The sequence below is a fragment of the Chenopodium quinoa genome, unplaced genomic scaffold (assembly GCF_001683475.1).
Source record: "Chenopodium quinoa cultivar QQ74 unplaced genomic scaffold, ASM168347v1, whole genome shotgun sequence".
NCBI classification, from domain to species: Eukaryota; Viridiplantae; Streptophyta; class Magnoliopsida; order Caryophyllales; family Amaranthaceae; genus Chenopodium; species Chenopodium quinoa.
The window spans coordinates 169,989-197,505 of record NW_018743066.1 but is presented as its reverse complement, the minus strand read 5'-3'; the positions used below and the strand labels follow the sequence as shown (position 1 = coordinate 197,505).

At 35.6% G+C, this 27,517-nt stretch overlaps 2 long non-coding RNA genes across 4 annotated transcripts; one reads left to right on the top strand and one right to left on the bottom strand.

Annotated features, from left to right (window-relative positions):
• Positions 1–2,405: 2,405 nt before the first annotated feature.
• LOC110731203 lies at positions 2,406–7,968 on the bottom strand. Of its 2 annotated transcripts, XR_002513268.1 has the most exons (4): positions 7,272–7,968; positions 7,069–7,169; positions 3,336–3,709; positions 2,406–3,186 (listed from the first exon to the last, which is right to left on the bottom strand). It is a non-coding gene; the product is annotated as an uncharacterized LOC110731203 (long non-coding RNA). The 2 variants fall into 2 exon arrangements; XR_002513267.1 differs by lacking the exons at positions 7,069–7,169; positions 7,272–7,968 and having other exon boundaries at positions 3,336–3,441; positions 3,523–4,019.
• A 12,371-nt stretch (positions 7,969–20,339) lies between these two features.
• Positions 20,340–24,525, top strand: LOC110731098. Of its 2 annotated transcripts, none has more exons than XR_002513259.1 (3): positions 20,340–20,580; positions 24,285–24,388; positions 24,496–24,525. It is a non-coding gene; the product is annotated as an uncharacterized LOC110731098 (long non-coding RNA). The 2 variants fall into 2 exon arrangements; XR_002513260.1 differs by lacking the exon at positions 20,340–20,580 and adding an exon at positions 23,982–24,143.
• The last annotated feature ends 2,992 nt before the right edge of the window (positions 24,526–27,517 follow it).

The window sequence follows — 27,517 nt, the reverse complement described above, 5'->3', positions numbered from 1 at the left end:
CCGAACCCTGAATCCTCCAAAATTCCTTTAAAAGCGTGAATAGTAGACTTTAATTTTTGGAATTTTTTTACTTTTCTTCACTCGGAAAATAAATTTTTTTGAGATGTTTATCATGGTCCTTAATACCCTCCTAGAGTCCAATTGGGTGGGTGGACCATCAAATTCGCCTTTAAACGGTCAATTTACCTGTTTACAACTTACACCGATTTTGTTAACTCAAGCCTTCCACGGACGTTTATTTAAACATATAATGGTCATATATGCTTCCAAACCACATTATATTGCCCAAAGATGTATCTCCTGGGATCCCAAGACCTTTTGACACCTGACCCCCAAATCCTCCAAAATTACTCAAAAAACGTGGATAATAGCCTTTAATTTTGGATTTTTTTTACTTTTTTTCGCTTGGAAAAAAAATTGCCGAGATGTTTACCATGGTCTCTTATACCCTCCGAGAGTCCAATTGGGTGGGTGGAACCATCCAATTTGCCTTTAAATGGTCAATTTACCTATTTACAACTTGCACCGATTTCGTTAACTCAAGCTTACCACGGACGTTTATGACAACATTTAATGGTAAAGTATGCTTCCAAAACACATTATATTACCCCGAGTGTATTCCATAGGATCACAAGACTTTTTGACACTATACCTCAAATCCTCCAAAATTCCTCAAAAATCGTGGATAATAGCTTACAATTTTGGAATTTTTTGAATTTTTTTCGCCCGGATATAAAAATTATCGAGATAATTACCATGGTTCCTAATACCCTCCGAAAGTCTAATTGAGTGGGTGGAACCATCCAATTTGCCTTTAGACGGTCAATTTTCCTTTTTACAACTTGCTTCGATTTCGTTAACTCAAGCCTACCACGGACATTTATGACAACATATAATGGTCATCTATGTTTCCAAACGACATTATATGACCCTCAGATGTATCCTCTAGGATCAAAAGATTTTTTGACACCAGACCACGAATCCTCCAAAATTCCTCTAAAATCGTGGATAATACTTGCTAGAGCATATTTCTATTTCTAGTATTAAATCTAGCTTGTCCTGCTATTGATTGTATTACTAGTTAATTTATGTCAATGTAGATGTTTTGATGGTGTATTCTAATAATTGTTGGGGTAATCAAGTAAGAATGTCATTTTCCTTTCATTACTCAAGAATGACATATTGCTAGAATGGTGTATATCCAAAAAGATACATGTGTTCTAATTACTAAATGTATCTTAGCGTGAGATATTTTCCTTCATGATAAGTTAGTTAATCATCATTATTTTCTACACTTCTCATATTATATGCTTTGTAGCTAATAAATTAGGATTTATTTTTGATGTCATTAGTGGTAAAAATATTATTTTTGAGCTATTCTTATTTCCTAACTTTTGTATCTATGTTATTTCTTTCTATAGTGTGTGTCCCTTATCAATCAAAAAAGTTGGACAATTTGTAAGTCTATTTGAAACTTATGCTTCTTAGTTCTTGCTTGCTTGTTTGGCAGGATAATCAAAATTATAGGATAAAGAATAGACTTATGCTGAATTTGCATCTGTGCTGAATGTCCTGGCAGGCTTCCTTTCTAGTGACCTTTTTAAAAAGTTTATTGTTCTCTTATCTCCTCTTTTCTTTCTAAACTCTCATTAGTGCTCTGATAGCATATGCTGAATGGAATTTTGATTTATCATCAGCCGAGCTATATATTTTTTTTATTGTACTCTGCGCAGAATATTTCTAAGAGGAAAACTATTTTAATTATTTTTGGTGTAGACCACAAAGAGAAATTAATGTAAATGGAATTTAATCGGCTTCCAATGAGTGGAAAGTTGTAGCATATATGAATGACATGTTAATTATGAGTTGAATTGGTTCCCTCTTATGCCTGAGGTGCAAGTTGAATCGGATATACAATTATACAGGTTTCTGATTTCAAGTATATTGACCAAAATTTTAGAGAAAGTGTTGTATTCCTTCTGATCCTACTAGAGGTTAATTTTTTTCATGATCAAGCTTTGGACTTTTTACACCATTGCTTCAAAATTTTCATTCTTAAAATCTCCTAAACATTGTTTAAACTAAAACGCAAGTAGTATGAACATTTTTTTTTTCTTTAGTGACCTTTACAGAAATATGGCTTCGTTTTTTCCCCTTTTCTTTTACATAGAATTTAGGATAATCGTTGGACACTTGAACATAACTTGATTGCACAAGGGCCAATGTTTTGTTGAAATCTGAAACGACATCAGGTTTCAACTGGTTAGTATTGCTGTGAAGAATTGTGTTTGAAAGCATGCTGCGGCTGCCTCAGCCAGAGCTACAATGGTTTAAGAACAAATAACACAAATAATGTAGCGGGCCTTAGAATGAATGACTATAATAATACAAAATAGTGAGGGAGAGCGAATTTCACATTAGAAAGCAGAGATAGGAATGGACAAATGTAATGTTTTTAGAAATGTAAAACTCAATATTTGTACAAAGCATATGTACTAAAAAAAACCAAAACTAAGCCTCACTTGGACCCAGACTAAATCCACATTATCAAAGTAATTTAGATTAGACACAGTTGTTCATCAAACATCAAGTTGTAGGACATTCTTTCTTTCTTTCTTTTTATATTCTCTTCCCAGTGAGTGCTTAAAATTTACATCAGACACATACTTGAAGAGGATCCTCTGAAAAGGAAAAAAAATACATACTACTCATACTCAACTTACACTCATAATCTAGTGTACAGATTTACACAAAATACCCTATTATTTCACAAAATGGACAAAATTTGCTATTAAAAATTGATTAACAGCATCAGCATGCAAGGTTGATTACTTGAATTTGTCTGACTTCTTGGATATGATGCTTTTATTTATTTATTGCAATTTGTGCTCCCTTTTGACCTTTTTCTCCCTTTTTTTCATCATCGGAGCTGCTAATATAAGAAGCTCTACCATTTCAATGCCTGCTGCAGAAACTGAATCCATTTTCTCAGTGTTGGGGGTTTCCATAATTTGAATTCTCATTGACATTCATATCACTAGATGATTCTACATCTCCCTCCCTAGACCTGCTAAGTGGCAAAGCAGCACTAAGCGCAAGCTTTACCATTTCAGCTTCCCTAATAATTTCATCCAAGATTTCCGTTGTGCTAGAAGCAGCACTTTTAGATGAACGTGCATGTTTGTCCTAGAAACGCAATTGGAAAAACTAAGAACAAGTTTTTATCAATTTGTAAATATAATGAGTTGATAAGTGAATTGGTACTTGTACACAGTACAAGAAGCATGGTTGCAAAAATAATAACTAGAGAGAATAAAATCTGTTGAAAGGATCACCTGGCCTGTATGAGAGAGACTCGAAGTTTACGAATATCGAATGTCAATCGCTCTAAGTTTTGCATGCTTTCCTTAAGGGTTGCAATCTCGATCCGTAGCCTGCATGCTAAATTAACATATCCGACTAATTAACTAGAGCAATCTGATGAATTCAATCGAAACCATAATTCTGCGTTGTGATAAGAACCTCTGTTTAAAGATGCTTCAAGTTCCAAGTTAGGGTGAGTCACAACAGGAGGATTTCCTTATGTGTACCAAGCTAGCGTTTCAAAGTAGTTCCCTTGAACAAGTTTTTAAGCCTCTCATCTCTTCCACAAGCAATTATTTTTCCATCACCAGGTCTAGTAAGAAGGTTTCCTTCTTCGGTGGTTTTCCTGCAAAGTTAAAATAATAGACACTTAACAAGACGCTAGATTTTTGGAATCTTAGAAAAAAGAAATATAGGAGTGCAGAAGAGACTAGAAGATGTAGCATTTGCGGAAGAAGTTACATTCCGTAAAAGGCATCAAGTTTCTGAACAAAACATAATCACCAAGCAAAGATTTGGCCACAATAGTAGGGGTTAAGAGATTAAGTAGGGGTTAGGATAGTAGGGGTTGTAGGATATTAGTAGGACTTTTAGGATAGTAGGGGTAAGATGATAGTAAGGGTTAGGATAGTAGGGGTAGTAGGATAGTAGTGGCGGCTTTGGTATAGTAGGGGTAGGATATTAGTAGGGGTTATGTTTTGTTCATTTATAATCCATCTTATAGAATAAGCAAAGATTTCCCTATTGTATCAAGATATGTAAATGACATCCTCTTTTCTTCTGAAAAGCTCATCCAAACCACCCTAAAAGTTGTAGAATAAGAATGCTAAATGGGCCAAAAATAACGGAAAAGTTAAGTAAATGGAGTACTCAGAATTAATCTTACTCCATGTAATGCTCAAATGTTGATTTATCCAATGAATTTTATAGGCAGCCTTGTTTCCCTTGAAGATAAGATGATTTCTGAACAAAACATAATCACCTAGCAAATATTTGAGCACAATAGTATGGGTTAAGAGATTTAGTAGGGGTTAGAATATAGTAGGGGTTGTAGGATAGTTTATGACAACATATAATGGTCATCTATGTTTTCAAAAGACATTATATGACCCCCTGATGTATCCCCTAGGATCAAAAGAGTTTTTGACTCCAGACCCCGAATCCTCCAAAATTCCTCAAAAGCGTGGATAATACTTGCTAGAGCAGATTTCTATTTCTAGTATTATATCTAGCTTGTCCTGCTATTGATTGTATTACTAGTTAATTTATGTCAATGTAGATGTTTTGATGGTGCAATCTAATAATTGTTGGGGCAATCAATCAAGAATGTCATTTTCCTTTCATTACTCAAGACTGACATATTGCTAGAATTGTGTATATCCAAAAAGATACATGTGTTCTAATTGCTAAATGTATCTTAGAATGAGATATTTTTCTTCATGATAAGTTAGTTAATCATCATTATTTTCTACACTGCTCATATTATATGCTTTGTTGCTGATAAATTGGGATTTATTTTTGATGTCATTAGTGGTAAAAATATTATTTTTGAGCTATTCTTATTTCCTAACTTCTGTAACTATGTTATTTCTTTCTATAATGTGTGACCCTTATCAATCAGAAAAGTTGGAATTTTTGCAAGTCTTTAAAATTTGAAACTTATGCTTCTTAGTTCTTGCTTACTTGTTTGGCAGGATAATCAAAATTATGGGATAAAGAATAGACTTATGTTGAATTCGCATCTGTGCTGAATGTCCTGGCAGGCTTCCTTTCTAGTGACCTTTTTAAAAAGTTTATTGATCTCTTATCTCCTCTTTTCTGAATGACATTTTGATTTATCATCAGCCGAGCTTTTTTTTTTTTTTTATTGTACTCTGGGCTGAAGATTTCTAAGAGGAATGTTGTTTTAATTATTTTTGGTGTATAGACCACAAAGAGCAATTAATGTAAATGGAATTTAATCGGCTTCCAATGAGTGGAAATTTGTAGCATATATGAATGTCTGAGGTGCAAGCTGAATCGTATATACAATTATACAGATTTCTGATTTCAAGTATATTGACCAAAATTTTAGAGAAAGTGTTGCATTCCTTCTGATCCTACTAGAGGTCAATTTTCCATAATCAAGCTTTGGACTTCTTGCACCATTGCTTCAAAGTTTTAATTCTTGAAATCTCCTAAACATTGTTTAAACAAAGACACAAGTAGTATGAACATTTTTTTTCTTTAGTGACCTTTAAAGAAATGTATATGGCTTCGTTTTTCCCCTTTTCTTTTACATAGAATTTAGGCAATCGTTAGACACTTGGACGTAACTTGATTTCACAAGGGCCAATGTCTTGTTGAAATCTGAAATGACATCAGGTTTCAATTGGTTAGTTTGGCTGTAAAGAATTGTGTTCGAAAGCATGTTGCGGCTGCCTCAACCAGAGCTACAAAATTGTTTAAGAATGAATAGCACAAATAATGTAGCGGGCCTAAGAATGAATGAATATAATAATATAGAATAGTGAGGGAGAGCAAATTTCAAATTAGAAAGCAGAGATAGGAATGGACAAATGTAATGTTATTTGAAATGTCAAACTCAATATTTGTACAAAGCATAATTACTAAAAAAAACACCAAAACTAAGCCTCACCTGGGACCCAGACTAAATCAGCATTATCAAAGTAATTTAGAATAGATACAGTACTTCATCAAACATCAAGTTTTAGGACATTCTTTCTTTCTTTTTATATTCTCTTCCCAATGAGTGCTTGAAAATTTACATCAGACACATACTTGAAGAGGATCCTCTGAGAAAGTGAGAAGGAAAAAAAATACATACTACTCATACTCAACTTACACTCATAATCTAGTGGACAAATTTACATGAAAAAAAACCTATTATTTCACAAAAGGGACAAAATTTGATATTAAAAATTGATTAACAGCATCAGCATGTAAGGTTGATTACTTGAATTTGTCTGACTTCTTGGATATGATGCTTTTATTTATTTATTTATTTATTGCAATTTGTGCTCCCTTCTGACCTTTTTCTCTTCCTTTTTCATCATCTGAGCTGCTAATATAAGAAGCTCTACCATTTCAATGCCTGCTACAAAAACTAAATCCATTTTCTCGGGCTTGTTTGGTATCATTTTTTGTTTTCAGTTTCTTTTTTTTTTTTAGAAAACTAAAAACCAAAAACAGGAAACAAGAAAAAGGTGTTCCACTTTTTTGTTATCAGTTTTCAAAATTATTATGATTTTAATATGTTTAAATAATTTTGATACATTATGTGACATATATCATATACTTTTATACAACAAAAAACCAAAAAATAGAAAACCACAATAATGCCAAACGAACCATTTTCTCAGTGTAGGGGTTGCCATAATTTGATTTCTCATCGACATTCATATCACTAGATGATTCTACATCTCCCTCCCCAGACCAGCTAAGTGGCAAAGCAGCACTAAGCACAAGCTTTACCATTTCAGCTTCCCAAAAATAATTTCATCCAAGATTTTTGTTGTGCTAGAAGTAGCACTTTTAGATGAATGTGCATGTTTGGCCTAGAAATGCAATTGGAAAATATAAAAACAAGTTTTATCACTTTGTAAATACAATGAGTTGATAAGTGAATTGGTACTTGTACACACTACAAGAAGCATGGTTGCAGAAATAATAACTAGAGAGAATAAAATCTGTTGAAATGATCACCTGTATGAGAGAGACTCAAAGTTTACGAATATTGAATGTCAATCGGTCTAAGTTTTGCATGCTTTCCTTAAGGGTTGCAATCTCGATCCGCAACCTGCATGCTAAATTAACATATCCGACTAAATAACTAGAGCAATCTAATGAATTCAATCGAAACTATAATTTTGCTAACACAAACTTTGTAAAAATTATAAGTGATAGACCTTGCATCATTCATGTTGTGATAAGAGCCTCTGTTTAAAGATGCTTCAGGTTCCATGTTAGGGTGAGTCACAACAGGAGGATTTTCTTCTGTACCAAGTCAGCGTTTCAAAGTAATTCTCTTGAAAAAGTTTTAAAGTCTCCCATCTCTTCCATGAGCAATTACTTTTCCATCACCAGTTCTAGTAAAAAGGTTTCCTTCTTCAGTGGTTTTCCTGCAAAGTTAAAATAATAGACCTTTAACAAGACGGTAGATTTTTGGAATATGAGAAAAAAGAAATATAGGAATGCATAGGAGAGTGGAAGATGTATCATTTGCGGAAGAAGGTACATTCCATAAAAGGCATCAAATTTCTGAACAAAACGTAATCACCTAGCAAAGATTTGAGCACAATAGTAGGGGTTAAAAGATTTAGTAGGGATTAGGATAGTAAGGGTTGTGGGATATTAGTAGGGCTTGTAGGATAGTAGGGGTAAGATAATAATAGGGGTTGTAGGATAGTTTCCCTTGAAGATAAGATGGTTTCTAAACAAAACATAATCACCTAACAAAAATTTGAGCACAATATTAGGGGTTAAGAGATTTAGAAGGGGTTTTGGTATAGTAGGGGTTGTAGGATATTAATAGGGGTTGTAGGATATTAGGGGTTGTAGGATATTAGTAGGGGTTTTGAGTAGGGGTTAGGATATCAATAACTATATACTAATATTCTACCCCTACTATACCAAAACCCCTACTACTAAGGTTGCCTATAAAAGTCATTATTGTGAAAACTTGACTTGGTAGCCCATGAGCTGTGATTTTAAATTGTACCAACCATACTCCAAATTTTCTATCTCAAGAAAAATTCTTTTACCATCTTTGGAGTAATAAAGAGCTCTAATACTTTTACGCATCCCAATAATCTTTCGATGGGAAATACAAAACAACTTAACCCAAGACTTTTTGTTTTCATACTCCTTCATTTCCCATAATTCAACATTATCAAGCACCCTATAATCCACTCCATCCATAAAGTCACCATCCACAACTAACATCTCAACCTACGCCAACTAGGTTGAATCATTTTACCCATACTATCATCTTAACCCCTTCTATCTTAACCCGTACTATACCAAAATGCCTACTAACATCTCAACCTCTACTATACCAAAACCCTATTATCTTCTAAACCCCTACTATACCATAACCCCTACTATTATCCTACAACCCCTACTAATCTCTTAACCCCTACTGCGTCTGTAGGGAATAGTTTCAAGTCTTTAAAATCCCACTAGCTTGAACCCCACTGTGATCATACACTAAAGTACGGTGGCGTCCAAAAGGGAAAGAAAATAGAGCAAAAGAGTCGCCAACAAGTTTTTAAGGAACTTGTAAACCGTTCACGAAGATGAAGGTTACACCCCCTTAACGATCCAAGAGATCGTCAACTCCATAAGGTCTAGAACCAAATAAGGGTTCGGGGATGAAGGTACAAATCCAACCTAAAAGAGATTGAATCTGCCCTAATAATAGGCCTCTACTTTATTCTGCTCGTATTCATGTGCGCTTTTTAATTAACATGCAATCAATAGGATTAACCCTAAACCTGTTTATCTATGTTGGTTGAATATAATGCACAAATAAACTATTATTGGCGATCACTTGAATTTATAATCATAATTAACCTAACAAGATTATTAATTATCTTATTAAGCGTGATTACAAGTACCAATTCCCTTTAACATGCAATAAAGGTGATCAAGCAATAACAAATAAAATAATATCAAGAAACATAATAAATAATCAACATCATTAATAATAATAATATCAAACATAATCATAATCATAATCATGTTAAAGCATAGCAAGATCCTAGGCATGATACTAACAAGATTAATAACAAACCCTAGCATGTCACTAAACAATAAAAATCAAATCTTTAACCCTAACATGATACTAACAATCATAAATATTAGGAAGAATATAGGAAGCATCGTACATTTAATCATACTTAATATTAACGGATATTTCACCAAATGCCACTGACAAATTTAAAAATTCATCAAATGCCATCGCACTTTTCAGAATTCACCAAATGCCACTCAGTTTTTTAAAAATTCACCGAGTGCCATTAATGACCAACGGCCGTTAACTCCGTTAGTCATTAGGGGTTATCATGACACATGTCATGATATTATTGGTCCATTTATCTTTATTAATAAAAATTAAAAAAAAAGCTGAAAATAATTATAAAAAAAAACAAAAAATTAAAATAAAATAAAAACCCCAAAATTTTCCCAGCCACCTCTACCACTGCCAAACCCTAGCCCCTCCCCTTATATCGCCGGAAAACGGCCGACCACCACCTTAACCACCGAAAATCGACCGACCGGCCCTTTTACGCCCCACCTGACCCACCGTCGACCCCAAAAACCACCCACACAAACTTCCCCGACCCTGTAAAACCTAAAATTAACCCCAGACCCTAGCCCCACCGTGACCTCAACCACCTCGCCACCCCTACCACCAGCCAGACGAGGCCCAGAGCAGCCAGATTTGCCGCGCCGTTCTCCAACTCGGAGCTGCTTTCCAACCCTCCCCTATCCGTTTACCCACCACAACCATTAACGAAATCAAGGTTGTGAAGAGGAGGAGGGCCAAAATCGCCAAGTTAGAAGGGGATAAGGGTCGAAATCGGAGCGTGGGGAAGGGGAGGTAGCCGGAAAAGGGATTGGGGAAGGGAAGGGGGCTGGGATCGGGACAGAGAAAGGATTTTGAGGGTTGAGGACTGGGTTTCGTGGCGGTGGGGAGGGAGTTTCGTGGGAGGGGGAGGGGGAGGAACGACGTCGGCGCTGCGAGGGATCTTCTAGGTGGTCGGCGCTGCGGGAGAGCTTCTTGGGCGGCGTCAGTGCTGTGGGACAACAGAATCTAGTAGCTGGGACGGCGGGAACGGCGGCGGGGAGGGTGGTTGTGGCTGATGGGGGTTTTGGCTGGTCGGGGTTTTTGAAATAATTTTGGGGTTTTTTTTTTTTTAATTTTCTGAATTTTTTTTTTATATTTTCAGCTTTTTTTTAAATTTTTATTAATAAAGATAAATGGACCAATAATATCATGACATGTGTCATGATAACCCCTAATGACTAACGGAGTTAACGGTCGTTGGTCATTAATGGCACTCGGTGAATTTTTAAAAAACTGAGTGGCATTTGGTGAATTCTAAAAAATGCGATGGCATTTGATGAATTTTTAAATTTGTCAGTGGCATTTGGTGAAATATCCGTAATATTAAAGTTACCCTAAACATGATACTAGGAATCAAAATAACAATCTAAGCATGATTTCTACATCATAATATCAATTAAACCATTAAAGTACTTACTTGGATGCCTCGCACCTCTTTCTAATAACAAAATACACACGTTAGTAACTTCAAGGAAAATAATAATCAAAACAATTAAATTAAATAATCAAGAGAGAGATTTGGGACCAAACCCTCAGAAATTAAAACCATTCACGTCTAGGGCGAAGGCAACTTCGAATATGGCTAGGTGTTTCTAGATCTTGTGAAGGCGGAATTTTGTATTAAAAGAAAGAAAGAAAAGAATTTTAAAGAATTAATATTATATGAGAATTGATGAATGAATTATAGATGAAAGTTGGTAATTGGTGAATGAAGAGAGTTGATGAGAATTGATGAGAGCTGGTGAATGAAAACGGATTTTTTGATACGATATTTATAGAGAAAATCATCAAAAAAGATAATTTAACAAAACAGAGTCTGAAGATCGCAAAACAACATTGGCGCCAGCCCTGGCTAGTTGGCGCCAGCACCAGTGGCTAGCCTGGCGCCAAGGCCTGGGGTTGGACGCCAAACTGCTTTTTAACGCGTTTTCGAAAATCTGATAAATTTCCCGTACTGGAAGATAAAATATTATAATTCCATCGAAAATGCTATTTGATCTTGATTAAAACTCTGAAAAGTCCTAATTGAATTAGGAATGAAAAGAACCATCTAGAATGTTCTAGAAGACTAAAACCATTCCTAATTGCATTAGGAATGATAAATTATATTAGGCCCTCCCCTAGATCATTGGGCCGTACATAAAGCTCAAACCGGGCCCAGTTTAGAAAATTGGCCATAACTTCCTCAATATTCATCGGAATTGGGCTTATAATATATCGTTGGAAAGGTATTTGAAAGACACATCCAACTACACCACTATTGGACCCATATCATGGACCAACCAAACTGGATTGGCTGTTTTCTTAAAATAAAGTTTTCAAAAACAGGGAGAAGAGAAAAGAAATAAAACTTTCCGCAACACTAGACCTTTCCACACTTTCGTTTCATTCGATTATGATTCGACGTGAAAGGCACTCAACACCGGTTTTAGTTTTGGGGAGACACAAATGGGTGTCTACAGAAGCCCCCAGTTTGACTGAGTTTGGAGAAACGCAAGTTTCGAAAACGAAAGTCAAAGTAACGATAGGGACGGAGAATGATTCAGAACGTTCTGCGATCCTAAATCAATCTTGCAACGCCGATACCTGCAAAACTAGCATTAGTTAAACAGATAAAAGAGTTAAGAAACGCGTATCGAGCACACGTCTCTGAAAGTAACCGACTGTTTTGATGACCTCCTGCAAGCTAGAGAATGCCATCCCGCTTGAAAACCGCTACGCCCGTAACTGCTTCCAATTTGGAAAGTTGCTTCGCCTGAAACGATCTTCCTCCGCTATGATAATATTCCACATCCAAAGGAATACTATCAAAGATTGCTTCTGTTGAAACAATCCTCAGTTGTTTGTGACAACTCTCCATAATCTAGGGAACGCCACCTTGTTGTTTCGATGTTCACTCGTCTCTGAACAAAGAGCTTCCTTTTGATATGACTCTAATTTCCGCTGTGATAGTCTTCGAAAAGATCACTGCTTCTTAATGTTTTCTATGCCAGTACGTCGGTACTTTGCTGCTTGTGAACCAGTATGTCGGTGCTTTTGCTGTGATGACAATCCTCTTTCTTTGGGAATAGTTTCCAACACAACTCTTATATGATGTATGACAATCCGATTTAGGGAAAGTTGTCAATGCCACGTAACAATCCATCCTTGGAAATGTTGACACTATGAAGCGACAATCCGTATCTCAGAAAAATTGCCAAAATCCAATTTTGGGAAAAGTTGTCAATGCTTCGTAACAATCTTTCATAAGAACTTTGCTACGATCGACAATCCACATCTTGGAATATAACTCTTAAAATCAATCCACCTTGGAAATTTGCCAACGCTATGCGACAATCCTTTTGGGAAAATATTGCCACTATTGACAATCCACGTCTTAGAACATTTTCAAGAAAGAGTCGACCGACAATCCACTTCGGGAAAATTTGCCACATACTGAAATGAATGACAATCCACGTTGAGGAACTTTTGCCGATATTTATGATGAATAGAAACCTACAACAATCCTTTGGGAAATTTTTCTATAGGGAACTGGGTGTATGACAATCCAATTTCGGAAAACTTGCCAGCGATGACAATCTGATCTTGGAAAAAATTGCCAAACAAAGAAGGAGCACGACAATCCACGCTTGGAAACTTTGCCAGAGATGACAATCCAATCTTGGAAAAATTGTCGTTGAAGAAGATGCACGGCAATCCATTTTTGGAAATATTGTCAGTTGGGGATGACAATCCAATTTTTTGGAAAACTTTGTCGTTTAATAAGAATGCGCGACAATCCATATTTGAAAATATTGTCGTTTAAGTGCTTGCTTTTGAACCGATGCTTTGGTGTTTTTAATGAGCCAATACTTAGGCGCTTAAGCTAAGTGAGACGATCTTTTGTCAGGTCAATCACTTACTACGATTGTAATCGAGCCGACTACTAATCATGTCAAATTGCTTATAGGGGCTAACTAGCGTACGAAGGAACCCGAAATTGATGTATGAGGTCGAAATCACCTTTCTGGGAGGCTTCGAGCTCTGTCGTTGCTGAGATATCTCTGGCGCCAGGAATTGGAGTAGGGTCTTCCCTATTCTGCTGCACCTGTATTTATTTTTGACTATAGAACTTTGCCAATCTTTTTAATTATCTTAGGTTTGAACTAAGGCTTAATGTTGCTTGACTCATCGACTTGACACGACTCAAGGTATAAACTGGACTCGATGTGATTGACTGACTCGAGGTTGACTCGACTCAAAGTGAAATGACATGTGTGACTCAAATCAAAGTGATATGACACGACATGACTCAATGTGTACATGACTCGTGTGTGCATTGTAATGTGATCGTGCGACTCAAAAATGCCAAAAAAGCAAAAAATTTCCGTCATTCTTGTGGAGGGTACCGACTTTCTCCCGAAAAAGAAAGACGCGAAAAAGAATCGAAAGTGAAGTTTGAAGATGCATGTTGAATGAGCTTAGTCAAATGTTGTTTGATACTATCTCTCAAGGTTCAAGGATTAATTCATCCTAGGCTATCTCAACTGTTGGCTCCATGATGAAAGCATTTGGGTAACTTAGGCACGGAGGCTAAGCACTTCATACTTCGTGATGAGCGATTTTGATGAAGCATGCTTCAGCGTTAAGATTTCATGACAAAGGGTTCCTAAGGGAAAGACTATTTGGTCATGTATCTGTGCGGTGTGTGAAAGTGACACTAAAGCTAGGCCGCAAGAGCTAAGTGTGTGGAAAGATATTATTTATTAAAAGAGTCAAATGGTGGTGACTCTTAGGCTAGGTAATCTAATGATGTAGGGATCAAGCCCCCAAGTCTAGCTCTAAGTGAAAAGGGATGAGTATTGGAGATCCCTTGATATGATCATGGTGTAAGTGTGTGAATGTGAATATGAATGCATGTTTATTAAGGCCGCACCTCGATGTGAGGTTGCCTACGTATCCGTTAGGAATCAGGCCGAACATAGCTCTAGCCAAACCTCGCACAAGTGTGTATACCTCAAAAAGGTCTTTTTAAGGGTTGTAACGTGGTTAGGTTAAAGGTTTAAAGAAGAAGGGGATAAAGGCTCAAGACCCTAGATAAGCCCCCCAAGGTGTGCAACCTTGCTTTTAAATATTTGTATTTTTATGCTTGAGGTTTTCTACTCTTTTTTTAGCTCTTTCTTTTGTTTTAGCATTTATTTCATTTTTTATAAGTGTGGGCAATCCCGATCATGCGGTCTATCACTCACTTGGCATTCATGTTTCTCAGGCACGGTACCGAGCACTCGATAAGAGACGCAATCTGAGACGTGTTCTTATCGAAGACATTTTCATATCAAAGACATTGGAACACTTGCCCTTTTGTACACTTTTATTATTATTATATTTTTATTTTGATCTTCTTAAATCACTCAAGCTTTGTTCTTTGAAAAATGCATAAGTTGCACACCATCCCATCCTAAGGTTAGGTAGATGTAGGTTGAAGAAAGAAAGGTCTATCGTTAGACGAGGCTCAAAGTGGTTTATGAAGAAAGGATGTATAATTGAAGGGTGAAAGAAGATATGATGTGGCTACAAGGGTTGCCTTAAATCATTGGTATACCTTGTGCTTAATTCAACATATTTTTTTTTAAATGCAATATTAATGCAATGATCATATGTAAGAAAATAAATGCTTATTTTATTAAAAGAAAATAAAGAATCTACAAAATTAATCTAAGGAAAGGAAAAGGTGCCTATGCTAGACTTATTGGGGAAAGGAAGAAAAAAAATGAAAAAAAGAAATAGAAAAAAGGCCATGAAATCTTGTCGTTGCAGCTCGCCTCTTGTCTTGTGTCATTTGCTTCATCATCACCCAGTCTTCTTGCTAGCTAGAGGCAGTGGGACCTTGTTTGCTTCTATGAGGTCTTGAATGAGATTTTGAAACCTGTAGCATTCATCGGTGGTATGACCGTTTCCTCGATGGTACTTGCAATAGGAATTTGGATTCCATCTCGAAGATCGATTTTCTGGTGTTGGATCCTCGGTAGGGCCAATAGGTTTGATTAATCCTCGATCATAGAGACGATCGAAAGCAGCATCGTAAGTCATTCCAATGGGTGTGAACTCTCGCCTGGGTTTCCTTTTAGATCCTTGATTGTCCATGGCTAAGACATCATCATGGTCAAAGGTACTAACATTATTACTAGAGTGGGCGTTTTCGGAAGAAGAAGGATTTTCGCTCTTCTTTCCTTTCCAGCCACCGTGGTTGCTATTGTTAGTAGCTTTTTGCTTTGCGAGGTCATCTTCGATCTCGATACCTATGTCATAGACAGCCTTGAAAGTATTCAAGTTGTGTTGATATTTTAAGTGCTTTGAATACTTTTCTTGGAGATTCTTGATAAACATCCTTACAGATTCTTTTTTAGTGGGGACCTCAATCATCTTGGCGAAAGTTTCCCTCCACTTATTAAAGAAAGGAGTAAAGCCTTCATTCTCTTTTTGTTTTAGCATCTCAAGTTGTCTATGGTCGGTTTCAACTTGGATATTGCACTTGTACCTATCAACGAAAGCGTTCACTATTGATTCCCAGGTAGAGGTTTTCTCCTTGTCAAGGGAGAAGAACCATTGTTGGCAAACGGTTTCAAGAGATAGTGGGAACAGAGAGGGGAAAACCTTCGTATCGATACCCTTAATGCTCATTATAGTTTCAAAAGCTCTTAGATGGAAGTAAGGGTTATCTGTTGCCTTGAATTTAGGGATGTCAGTGGCGTTGAACTTATGCGGAAGAAGTTCCTTGTCCAGCGAGACCCCTTGTGAACTCATGCCCTGAAATTTATAGTCACTAGATAGCTTGCTTAGACTCTCTTGCATGAGGTTCATCTGTTGTTGCTTCACGAGATCATCAACCTTGAGGGTGAGTAGCTTCAGTGTTTCAGTCATGGTAACCAATTGGTTCCTAAGCACATTGACTTCTTCTTGAGTTGCCATTATCTTCTTAGCCTTTCTCTTTTGACGAATCGGTTTATCAAAAAGTAAGACTTGAACAAAGGTGTTGTCCTTGATTAATCGCCCTTCTCTCCTCGACCAAGTACTGTGGGAAAGGAATTTGGGGATACTTATTATTAATTATTTGACTCGAGCTTTATTCGATATGCAATGGATGGAGGAAGTGAAGAAAAATTGGAATAGAATGTGAAAAAAGATTTAGGTGGAGGGATATGAAGAATTAGGAATAGAATGTACCCCCCAACTCAAATGACGGAAAAGACCGACTTATGCATGAACCTAAGACATGGCCATGGTGATGTATACTCAAAGTGTGTGCTAAGTCTAGTGAGTGTAGGTGACATGTTAAGACTCGTGTCATGACCATGTGGCTAGACTATGTGATCAAGACTCGATTAATGACTTGACAAGGTGTTATTAACAGCGAAAATTAACCGAATTAATTAGCAAACTGGTTAATTAGACCCTAGGTGATGACTAGAAAAATAATCCGAACTGTCGGCCAAGCTACAAGACTGGCGTCACATTATGGTGGTTGGCGCCAGACAATTTAGTTAATGTCTGGCGCTACACACTATAATGTGGCGCTACAGCTCAGACTTTGGCGCCAATATGGATCTTCGGTCTGGGACTGTTTTCGGTATTATTAGTCAACTGGGGTATGCCTAAAGTCGTACTAGGTCAATTCCGATAAAAAAAAGACTTTATTGACTCAAATTAATTAATTAATTAATTAATTAGGCAAATTTCTTTAAGTCATTAATTTTAGTCTCAACACAAATCAAAAAACGGTTAAGAGGAACATAAAATATATATGCACAACAAATAATGCACAATTAGTCAAGTAGGCACAATATGATGCAATGAGTTCACAACCTAACCATGGCTCTAGTTCTCTAAAGTTCGGGATATGGTTTAGTCAATAGAGGGTCCATGGTTAATTGTCCGGATGCACCGCGCTGAAGCCTAACCGTGAAGGGTTAGCGCGTGTGGATGGGACACCGCGAGTTTTAGAAAAAACTCACTTCCATGGTTTGGTGAATTCAACATCTCGGATGTACCCTTTGTTGCCAGGATCGTTCAATCGGGTAGATGGAGCATGAATTCCCAGAGGGTTATTTCCATATGTAGAACACATATGGGTTTCAGAAAAGTGAGAAAAAATTCAATCAGGAAGTAGGATCGAGCAAACAATACGAAAAACCGGTCGAAATTAGAACGCATATTTCTGGCTCGGTATTGGGGGAAATTGGCGCCAGCAAACAGAGACTGGCGTCAACTTTTAACTGTAGCGCCTGGCGCCAATATTGGCGTCTGGCGCTACAGCTAAAAGTATGGCGCCAAGCTCTGGCCCCTGACGCTACTTCCCACATGCCTCAACAGCTTTATGTGCTCAATAAAATCATCCAGTTTCGCGTGGTGTTATTTCAGTCCTAGTTGTGAAAGACATTTCTCAAATTTCCTACGTGTAAAATCCTATGTTTTTGACTCATTACGGATGGTCTTTCCAATGAGAACCTTTTTATGCATATGACAATAATGTTAATAAAAATTACGCACATGAAATACTTAGAACTTTTCGAGTCTCATCCACTCATTCTAAATCATTGCCGAAACAAATTCAGGAATTAAAATAGAAATCCTCCCCAGCGGAGTAGCCAAAAGCTGTAGGGAATAGTTTCAAGTCTTTAAAATCCCACTAGCTTGAACCCCACTGTGATCATACACTAAAGTACGGTGGCGTCCAAAAGGGAAAGAAAATAGAGCAAAAGAGTCGCCAACAAGTTTTTAAGGAACTTGTAAACCGTTCACGAAGATGAAGGTTACACCCCCTTAACGATCCAAGAGATCGTCAACTCCATAAGGTCTAGAACCAAATAAGGGTTCGGGGATGAAGGTACAAATCCAACCTAAAAGAGATTGAATCTGCCCTAATAATAGGCCTCTACTTTATTCTACTCGTATTCATGTGCGCTTTTTAATTAACATGCAATCAATAGGATTAACCCTAAACCTGTTTATCTATGTTGGTTGAATATAATGCACAAATAAACTATTATTGGCGATCACTTGAATTTATAATCATAATTAACCTAACAAGATTATTAATTATCTTATTAAGCGTGATTACAAGTACCAATTCCCTTTAACATGCAATAAAGGTGATCAAGCAATAACAAATAAAATAATATCAAGCAACATAATAAATAATCAACATCATTAATAATAATAATATCAATCATAATCATAATCATGTTAAAGCATAGCAAGATCCTAGGCATGATACTAACAAGATTAATAACAAACCCTAGCATGTCACTAAACAATAAAAATCAAATCTTTAACCCTAACATGATACTAACAATCATAAATATTAGGAAGAATATAGGAAGCATCGTACTTTTAATCATACTTAATATAAAAGTTACCCTAGACATGATACTAGGAATCAAAATAACAATCTAAGCATGATTTCTACATCATAATATCAATTAAACAGTTAAAGTACTTACTTGGATGCCTCGCACCTCTTTCTAATAACAAAATACACACGTTAGTAAGTTCAAGGAAAATAATAATCAAAACAATTAAATTAAATAATCGAGAGAGAGATTTGGGACCAAACCCTCAGAAATTAAAACCTTTCACGTCTAGGGCGAAGGCAACTTCGAATATGGCTAGGTGTTTTTAGATCTTGTGAATGCGGAATTTTGTATTAAAAGCAAGAAAGAAAAGAATTTTAAAGAATTAATGTTATATGAGAATTGATGAATGAATTGTAGATGAAAGTTGGTAATTGGTGAATGAAGAGAGTTGATGAGAATTGATGAGAGCTGGTGAATGAAAACGGAGTTTTTGATACGATATTTGCCACCATTAATATGGGAAAGTGAGAGGGAGAGAATATGGGGTAAGGAAAAGAATAGGAGGAGCTGAGGGAGAATTGAGAAGTACCTTGAGAGAACATTTTAAAAGTAAACGAGGAAGAGAGACATAACTCTTTTAGGATCCTTTTGATTTTCTCATAACTATGAAAGGTGAGTGAGTAAAGGAGAGGCAAGGAGGAAATATTAAAATTCCAGGAGCACGTAATTTAAACAAATAACTAAGACATGTATGAGTTTAATGTGTTATGACTAATTTATAGTTGTAATAGGAGAGAGTTAGTGATGCTTGAGTTAGGAGGAGCCGAGGGAGAATTGGGAAGTACCTTTAAGAGACCATTTTGAATGTAAACAAGGAAGAGAGACATAACTCTAATAGGATCCTTTTGATTTTCTCATAACCATGAAAGGCGAGTGAGTAAAGGAGGGACAAGGAGGAAATATTATAATTCCAAGAGCACGTAATTTAATCAAATAACGAAGGCAGATATGAGCTTAGTGTGTCATGACTAATTTATAGTTGTAATAGGAGAGAGTTAGTGATGCTTGAGTTAGGAGGAGCCGAGGAAGAATTGGGAAGTACCTTTAAGAGACCATTTTGAATGTAAACAAGGAAGAGAGACATAACTCTAATAGGATCCTTTTGATTTTCTCATAACCATGAAAGGCGAGTGAGTAAAGGAGGGACAAGGAGGAAATATTATAATTCCAAGAGCACGTAATTTAATCAAATAACTTAGGTAGATATGAGCTTAGTGTGTTATGACTAATTTATATTTGTAATAGGAGAGAGTTAGTGATGCTTGAGTTAGTTCAGATCTCTTGCTTATATAGTCAATAGTATTGACAATTAGTGACCAGTGTTTAAATTTGGGTGAAAATTTGCTATTAGTTTTATTATCTCTTGTTTAGCTGAGGTTGGGGGTACTGTTTTACAAAACGGGAAATATATATGTCAATGAATAAGTGAAATGTTGAAGTTTGAATCAATTTGATTGTTGTATTTGTAGGATTTTGGATAGGTATATGCAAATAACATGTAAATCCTTTAAGCAAAGTTGCTCGAATCTATCAGCTAGCCCTGATACAACTGAGCTGTAGCAACTCTGATCTTCCCTTCCTCAACAGTTAGCTATGCTTTACGCACCTCCTCTGGCCGTTGTACTAGCCATTTGGAAAATCTCTCGATATTGAACTTACGAGGTCGAATATGCAAACTATTCTCTGCAGACTCAATGCCTGATAACTAGCCAATTTTTTTTATCCTGAGAAGTATAGTTACCTTATCACATCATTGAACTCTTTTTTTAGCAAATACTAATTTTTAATTAGCTGGTTATTTATGGTTAATTTTTGATACATTGTGCAGGAAGGGAGATTTTGTTTGCAGTAATCAAGCCCAATCAATGTGTTCCTCTAATTTAAATATCGAGTGCTATAGTTTTATCCGTGTACAAGAGTAGCTGGGTACGTCCTTGACACACACGAGTCTAGAAGTTTGGGTTAACATTCGAGGTAATCCTTTGCTTTGCTACTCAAAAAATGATATTTATTTTATAAACTTTAGTGTGCTCCTAAACTTACTTCATGATCTTTTAAATTAAAAAAGATACGAAAAAATAACAATAAAAAAGGGTGTAATAAACGTAGGTAATTGCAACTGACAAAATGCTAAAAATCTAACATGATAAGGACCATTGCCATTGAATCAGCACAAATTTGTAATGAGGTATAAATGCTAATTAAAATAAGATATTGGACCAAATTGGCTTGTGTTTGAGGTAAACGACTTTTGGGATTAAAGCTTTGATTGATTGATTGACATGTGTACAAATGAGTGAGCTTAGTGAGATTGGCTAATATTAAAGTAAAGTGCAATTGGAAATTAAATATCTTACCATGATCAACTTGCAAATCTGTTGTTACTTGTTACCAAATTGCCAATCATGTTGCTATAATGTGTAGTTCCTACTGATTTTTTTTTTTTTATTGATTCTTACCTTTGCTAGGGCGGCTAAGATACCTGGGCACCAAGTGCTTGGTGAAATTGCAAAACTCCTAAAAATAAAGGTTGAGTCTAATTAGAGACAAATTTTTCAAGGATGAGGTGGATGGTGATATTTTGATAGGAAGTAGATGTCCCTGTTCCTGTATTTTGGAATTCTCTTGAGAAATATCTTCTTGTTGTCAACGATTTAATTAGCTTTTCTATTTCCCCTTTACTCATGTTATTTGCATAATTTCGTATAAATTGTGTGGAAATTTGAGTGTGAATTTGATCATTGCAATTCTAATAATTTTTCTTTTAAAGCATTGTGATCTTTAGTTTTTGAGCTGGTTGATATTGTTAAGCTCAACTGTGATATAGATGTTGCATACTACTGTAGTATCATTTTGCTCAACCCGTGTAAAATCTACCTTGAAACTTGTCTGTCTTAAGCGTAGAAACACTTCCAATTTTGATATACTTCTTGTGTTGAGTTAAGGTATGGTATTAATAATTAATGTGTGCTGTTGTTTGAGCCCTATCTTGACGCTGATCTTTCTCCAACTGTAAATTTGTTTAGTTCAGGTCAGTTGATATGCCTGATCTATGTCGTCCATCCATCCAAGATATTTTTTAAATTCACACATACTTCGTATATATTTATCCAACCAATTTGGTCAAAGCATATAATTTTAGGAGCTATGAAAATTGCAAGAGAATATTATGTTGGTGTTTAAAATTCTTCCTCTTTCTCAAAGGGAATGGATGTCAATATATGGTCTATGGTGTCATGTATATGATATTAAATACCAAGACTTTCTTGCTCATATACATGATGGTATTGGCTTAATTCAAATTGTGTAATGGATAAAGTTGGAAGTAGTAACACTTAGTTTATCAACGTGGTTTGAATCTGTCTACAAGTATACTTTAATGGAAATGTTTCAAACTACTTTTATGAGCTTCTCTGCTTCTTGCTGCCGGCTGATTATACACTATTTGTAAGCCGGGACCTCTGAAATGGTCTTATTTCTAAGTAGCAACATCTTTATCATAGGGTTCATATGTTCTATAATATTAATGGCTTTACTGTGTTAACTGTATGGCAAATGGCCTGTTGCCTTTTGGCTCTTTTTTAATGTCTCCGTGCATGCGACTTTTAAGGTAACTTCAAATGAGGCCAGTGCTTTAAAACTACTCGAATTTTGTAAGGAGTAATTTTCTTTTGACAGTCAATGATTTTCTTTGTTTGACTTCACTCTTCAGTGTTGTTGACATTTTAGAAGCTTTTTTATAACCTGATTGCTTATCTATTATAGTACTATATCAAGTATGTGATGTGATTCACACTTGAACTATGATGACTTTTTGCTATGCATCTGCAATGTCACTGATCAATGATTTTAAATAAGATTAATGCAGTTATCAATTAGTGATTTTGTTTGGTATATTGATAGTATTGGGGCAATGACTGTAGTATGTTATGTTAATATTTGCAAATTAGTTTTTGCACCATTCGATAGTGTTGATCAATTTTGTTGGGATTCATGCATTGTCCACATGACTGTTGAATCTAGCATGAACTTTCATATGCTTTTAGAGGTAAACATGAAGTGATATCTGCTATGTTTTGCTAAGCCATTTCAAAAGTGCTATCTGCATTATCCAAATGACTTGAATCAAGCATGAACTTTCATATGTTATAAACTTTGCAAGCTTATAAAAAGAGAGGGAAAGAGATAAAAAGATCACTTTTAAGAGACCATATCAAGAGTGTGCTTGGGGTAAGGAATATAAAACCCTTCAAAAGAGTGACTAAAGAAGGTCAATGGTGGGTTTTGAGAAAATCGTTCAAATCGTAAAAATAGAGTTATAGGGAGGGAGAGAAAGGGGACAATAAGATTGGGAAAAATCATTCAAACCGTGAAATACAGTTTTAGGGAGGGAGAAAGAGGGGACAATAAGGTTGGGGAAAATCATTCAAACCGTAAAAATAGAGTTATAGGGAGGGGGGAAGAGGAATCAATAAGGTTGGGGAGGGGATAAGAAAGAGAATATGAGACAAGAAAGAGGGACAAATACAAGAGAGAGTAATGAGCCTTTAGATTTGAAGTAATTTTTGATGGGTAATTTGAAAGCAAGGAGCCAAGGAGGCCGAAATGAGATTAATGAGGCTACCAAGACGAGGAGAGGAAAGCTTAGATTGAGGTTAAGGTTGTTGCTGCTAGGTTGTTGCAGAAAATGTTTGAGTAGGCATGAGAGAAAGGAAAGGCGGTGGTAGTGGTACAATGTAGAGTAGTTTCGTTTCTAAGACGGGTGTTAGGAAGGTTGGGGAAACTATGGGAGTTTTACAAAGAACTCTGGCTATTTCTGAGAGAAAGTGAGAGTTCTAAAAGGATTTCTAACTTTCTAATAGTCACACGACATTTTTATTTCTATCAATAAGACTCTAAACTAATCTGCATATTCAATTGTCGGTGTATGTGCAATTGTGCACTAACATGTTTTTCATTTTCAAGGTTAGAACAATGATATTTCTTTCTTTTAAATTAAGTGTGATTAGAAATATTGTGAGATTTGTGTTTTTCCTAGCCTGAAATTAGTATTTTATTTTATTTTATTTATTTATTTTTTTTGTAAATTTGTATTGGTTAATACAAGTATATATATATATATATATATATATATATATATATATATATATATATATATATATATATATATATATATATATATATATATATGTATGTATGTGATGATAGGTTTGGCTTGAGTATTTCTAATGATGATGGGTATTGTAGATAAGTAGAAAGTGATTGATTATAGTTGATATTAGTTCATAGATTCTGTCAAAGATGTCATTGTTTGAGTAGCTTCTTGTATACATCAACGAAATTACATTCCTCTTATAGATTCAAGTTTATATTATTGTACATTTGTTTTACTTTATTGGTTGTGGTGTCATGGTGCAGGCTTATTGCATTATTGGGCAAATCAGGACTCTTCTTAGTAGTAAGGCCTTAGTAATTTAAGCTTATTGAAGCAAATTTAGAGCTCTTTGAAGCAGTTTCTCTTATGGGAATTTGTGTAGGTATGTTGGGTTTGGTTGCACTATTTAGTGTCTGAAAATCTGAATCATAGTATTGTGGATCTTGTAGATATGCACTGTTCATTATATTAGACTTTAGTTTTGGTCCAAATACTAAATTGGAGTTCCTTTACTTTTGTGGAGGTTGATACATGTGGTGGTTAAAAAAAATCTCTTAATATTATGTTCAGAATGATCCTCTTTTCGAAGCAAAAACTACTTGTGGGTCTCTTTTGTATGAACTTCAGGTATGATACAAGCTAATTGCACTTCAGCTCTTCAAGGTTAGGATGTTATTTTTATCTTGTTATCATCGGTGATTAACTCTGTTCTCTATGCCTACTATTTTATCTAGATGATATGGGATAAAATGGGCAAGCCAAAAATAATTATGATAAAATGTTACTTGAGCTTGAACAAGAATGCATAGAAGTAGACACGAGCAAAGTTGATGTAGCTACAACTGGCTATATATTGATGGTTCATGAGGCAAAATTTGCAGCCATTTATTCTGACATATGTAATAGTTTTTGTAATTAATTTGAAAACTAGGTATGATTAGTAACCTTTACTCCTTTTAAGAATGCTTGATTAGATTTCTAATTTTATAATGCCCTGTGCGATTACTATTGTTTAGGGTGAAAATACCCTAAGACACGTGGCCCAATAAAGGCTTGACACGTGTCAATCCTTCAGCGGTCTGCAAAGGCCCATTTCCTTTGCAGACACGTGTCCCTTATACCCTAATTGAGGTACAGTTCTCCCTTACTATAAATAGTAAGGGTAGACCTCATTTATGACACAGACACATACATTAATTGCAACCACAAAAAAAAAAAAACAAACAAAGTCCAAACCTACGGAAACGCTCTCGAACCGAGAAGCTTTTGCTGTTCTTATTCCACTTCGAAAAGATACTAACTTAATCTTCGGAGGCGGAACTCCCACCCCCCATCCGGAGTCTCCGTTACTTGTGCAGGTACAGGCGCAAGAAGGAAGTCGGCTAGGTGCAGGTACAGGCGTAAGAAGGAAGTCTGCTAGGAAATTGTAACTCTCCCGAAGGACACAGAAAACCCCCAAACAACTATGACTTGTGATGTGTCTAAGATACATTTTTTTTCAAAGCAGTTTGCATGCTACTTTTTTCAGTATGATAATTAAGCAAATGTCAATTATAATAACCCTATTAGATTGTGATAAACACTGCACGATTCAATTTGTATACTGAAAAATTGCTAAAAACAATATAACCTTTGGTCCATTCTTTTCTAATAATACAACATTTTAATTATTTTCCGTATTATTCAGTGTAAATTTTAATAAGGGGACAATAAGTTCCGTATTATTCCGTATTAAGGACAATAAGGGGACAATAAGTTCAGTGTACATTTTAATAAGTTCAGTGTAAATTCAATTTCTAATAATCGAGATAAAATTGAATTTACACTGAACTTCACTATTATTAAATAATACGGAGTAAAACAATATTAAAAATGACAACAGCATGCTAACTAAGCAGTATTAGTTCGTAAACTTAGCAATAATTACAACAAGCTTTAAGCAGATTAATCAAAAGCCTACAAACAATTGTTGCACACTCTGTTAATCACACCAATCATGTTAAACCCCCCTTATAATAACTACCTTCTCTATGTTATTCAAACCCCCTATACTAACTAAACCCCCTCATGTTATTCAAACCCCCCAATGTTTCAAAACCCTCCTATACTAACTAACCCCCTTCCCCCCCCCCCCCCCCATGTTATTCAAACCCTTCGTATACTAACTAAACCCCCCTTATAATAACTATTCAATCCCCTTATACTAATTTAACCCTCTCATGTATTCAAACCCCTCTATACTAACAAAACCCCCGATGTTATTCAAAACTCTCCTATACTAACTAACTCATGTTATTCAAACCTCTCTTATATTAACTAATTAAACCGCTCTTATAATAACTAACCCTCTCTATGTTATTCAAACCCCTCTTATACTAACTAATCCCTTCTTATAATAACTAAACTCCCTCTATGTAATTCAAACCCCCTATACTAACTAAATCCACCCATGTTATTCAAACCCCTCTTATTCTAACTAAACACCCCTAATGTTATTCAAACTCTCCCTCCTATGTTATTCAAACCCCCTCATACTAACTAAATCACCCCCATGGTTACCCTCTTTATACAAACTAAACCCTCTCTCCCCCCCCCCCCCCCCACCCCCACCATATTATTCAAACTTCTCTAAACTAACTAAACTCCCTATGTTTGTTAGGTGAATAGAAAATTTTCTGTTTATTTACATCACAATGCTGGAGTAAAAACTGCTAGATGATGTAGCTATAAAGTATAGAGACGTTAAAGAAATTTGTAATCTAAGGTTACAGCTCTTTCAGGATTTTGTGAGGATTTCATCCTTTTTTAACAATAACACAACACAGTACTATAGTCCAAGTACAAAATATGCATGATATTAGTAAAATTAGGCAGCAAGATAATTTAAACATAACCACAAAGGTGCTATAATTCTAAGCTAACTTTGAAGGATAAGATGCGGGTAACTGATTACATCCAGTATTGTGTATCATCACTTTAATTAAAATAAAAGGTATGAAAATCAATTCACATGTACTCCGTAAGTCCGTATATATTTTCCCTATACAATCATAATATAAATTGTAAAGCAATGACGAATTTAATAGACCAAATGGATAGCTTGTTAGAATCACATGAAAAAAAGATAAATATTGCTAAGACAACCGTTCAAATTTATGTTATAGATACATCGTAATATCGTATATAACACTTCAGCAAAGAACGCAGGGAGCCAGGGAGTACGAGCTTGTTATTTCACATGAAACAAAGTATTGAAGGTCTAACTCAACCAAAAACTTGAATTGATGGTTGAAGCCCATAATTATTTTTATATACTCTATCACGCAGTCACACCTCCCTATATGAGAGAATTTTGGAATTGAAATAGCTCTAATACCATGTTAAAGGACCAACTCAACCAAAAGTTTAAGGTGATGGCTGAACCCCAAAATTAGTTTATATACTCTTTTTTTTTTTTTACAAGAAATTAGTTTATATACTCAATCAGAAAGTATGTTGTATGACTTTTTTTTTTTTTTTTGTATGTATGTATATATATCCTACTGTTTCTAAGTTAAGATCAATGAGGAAGGCTGGAAGGCAGGCAAGGAAAGGTTAGGGACAAACAATAAACCTTTGTAATAAAATAATACTACACATTAATTATACAGAGTAGTAACACAATAAATTAAAGTGTTAAAAAAAAAACACAATATATTAAATTAGGAGTTCATGTAGCTGTCATGACGAGTTCTTTGGAAATAGTTCTCCGTGATT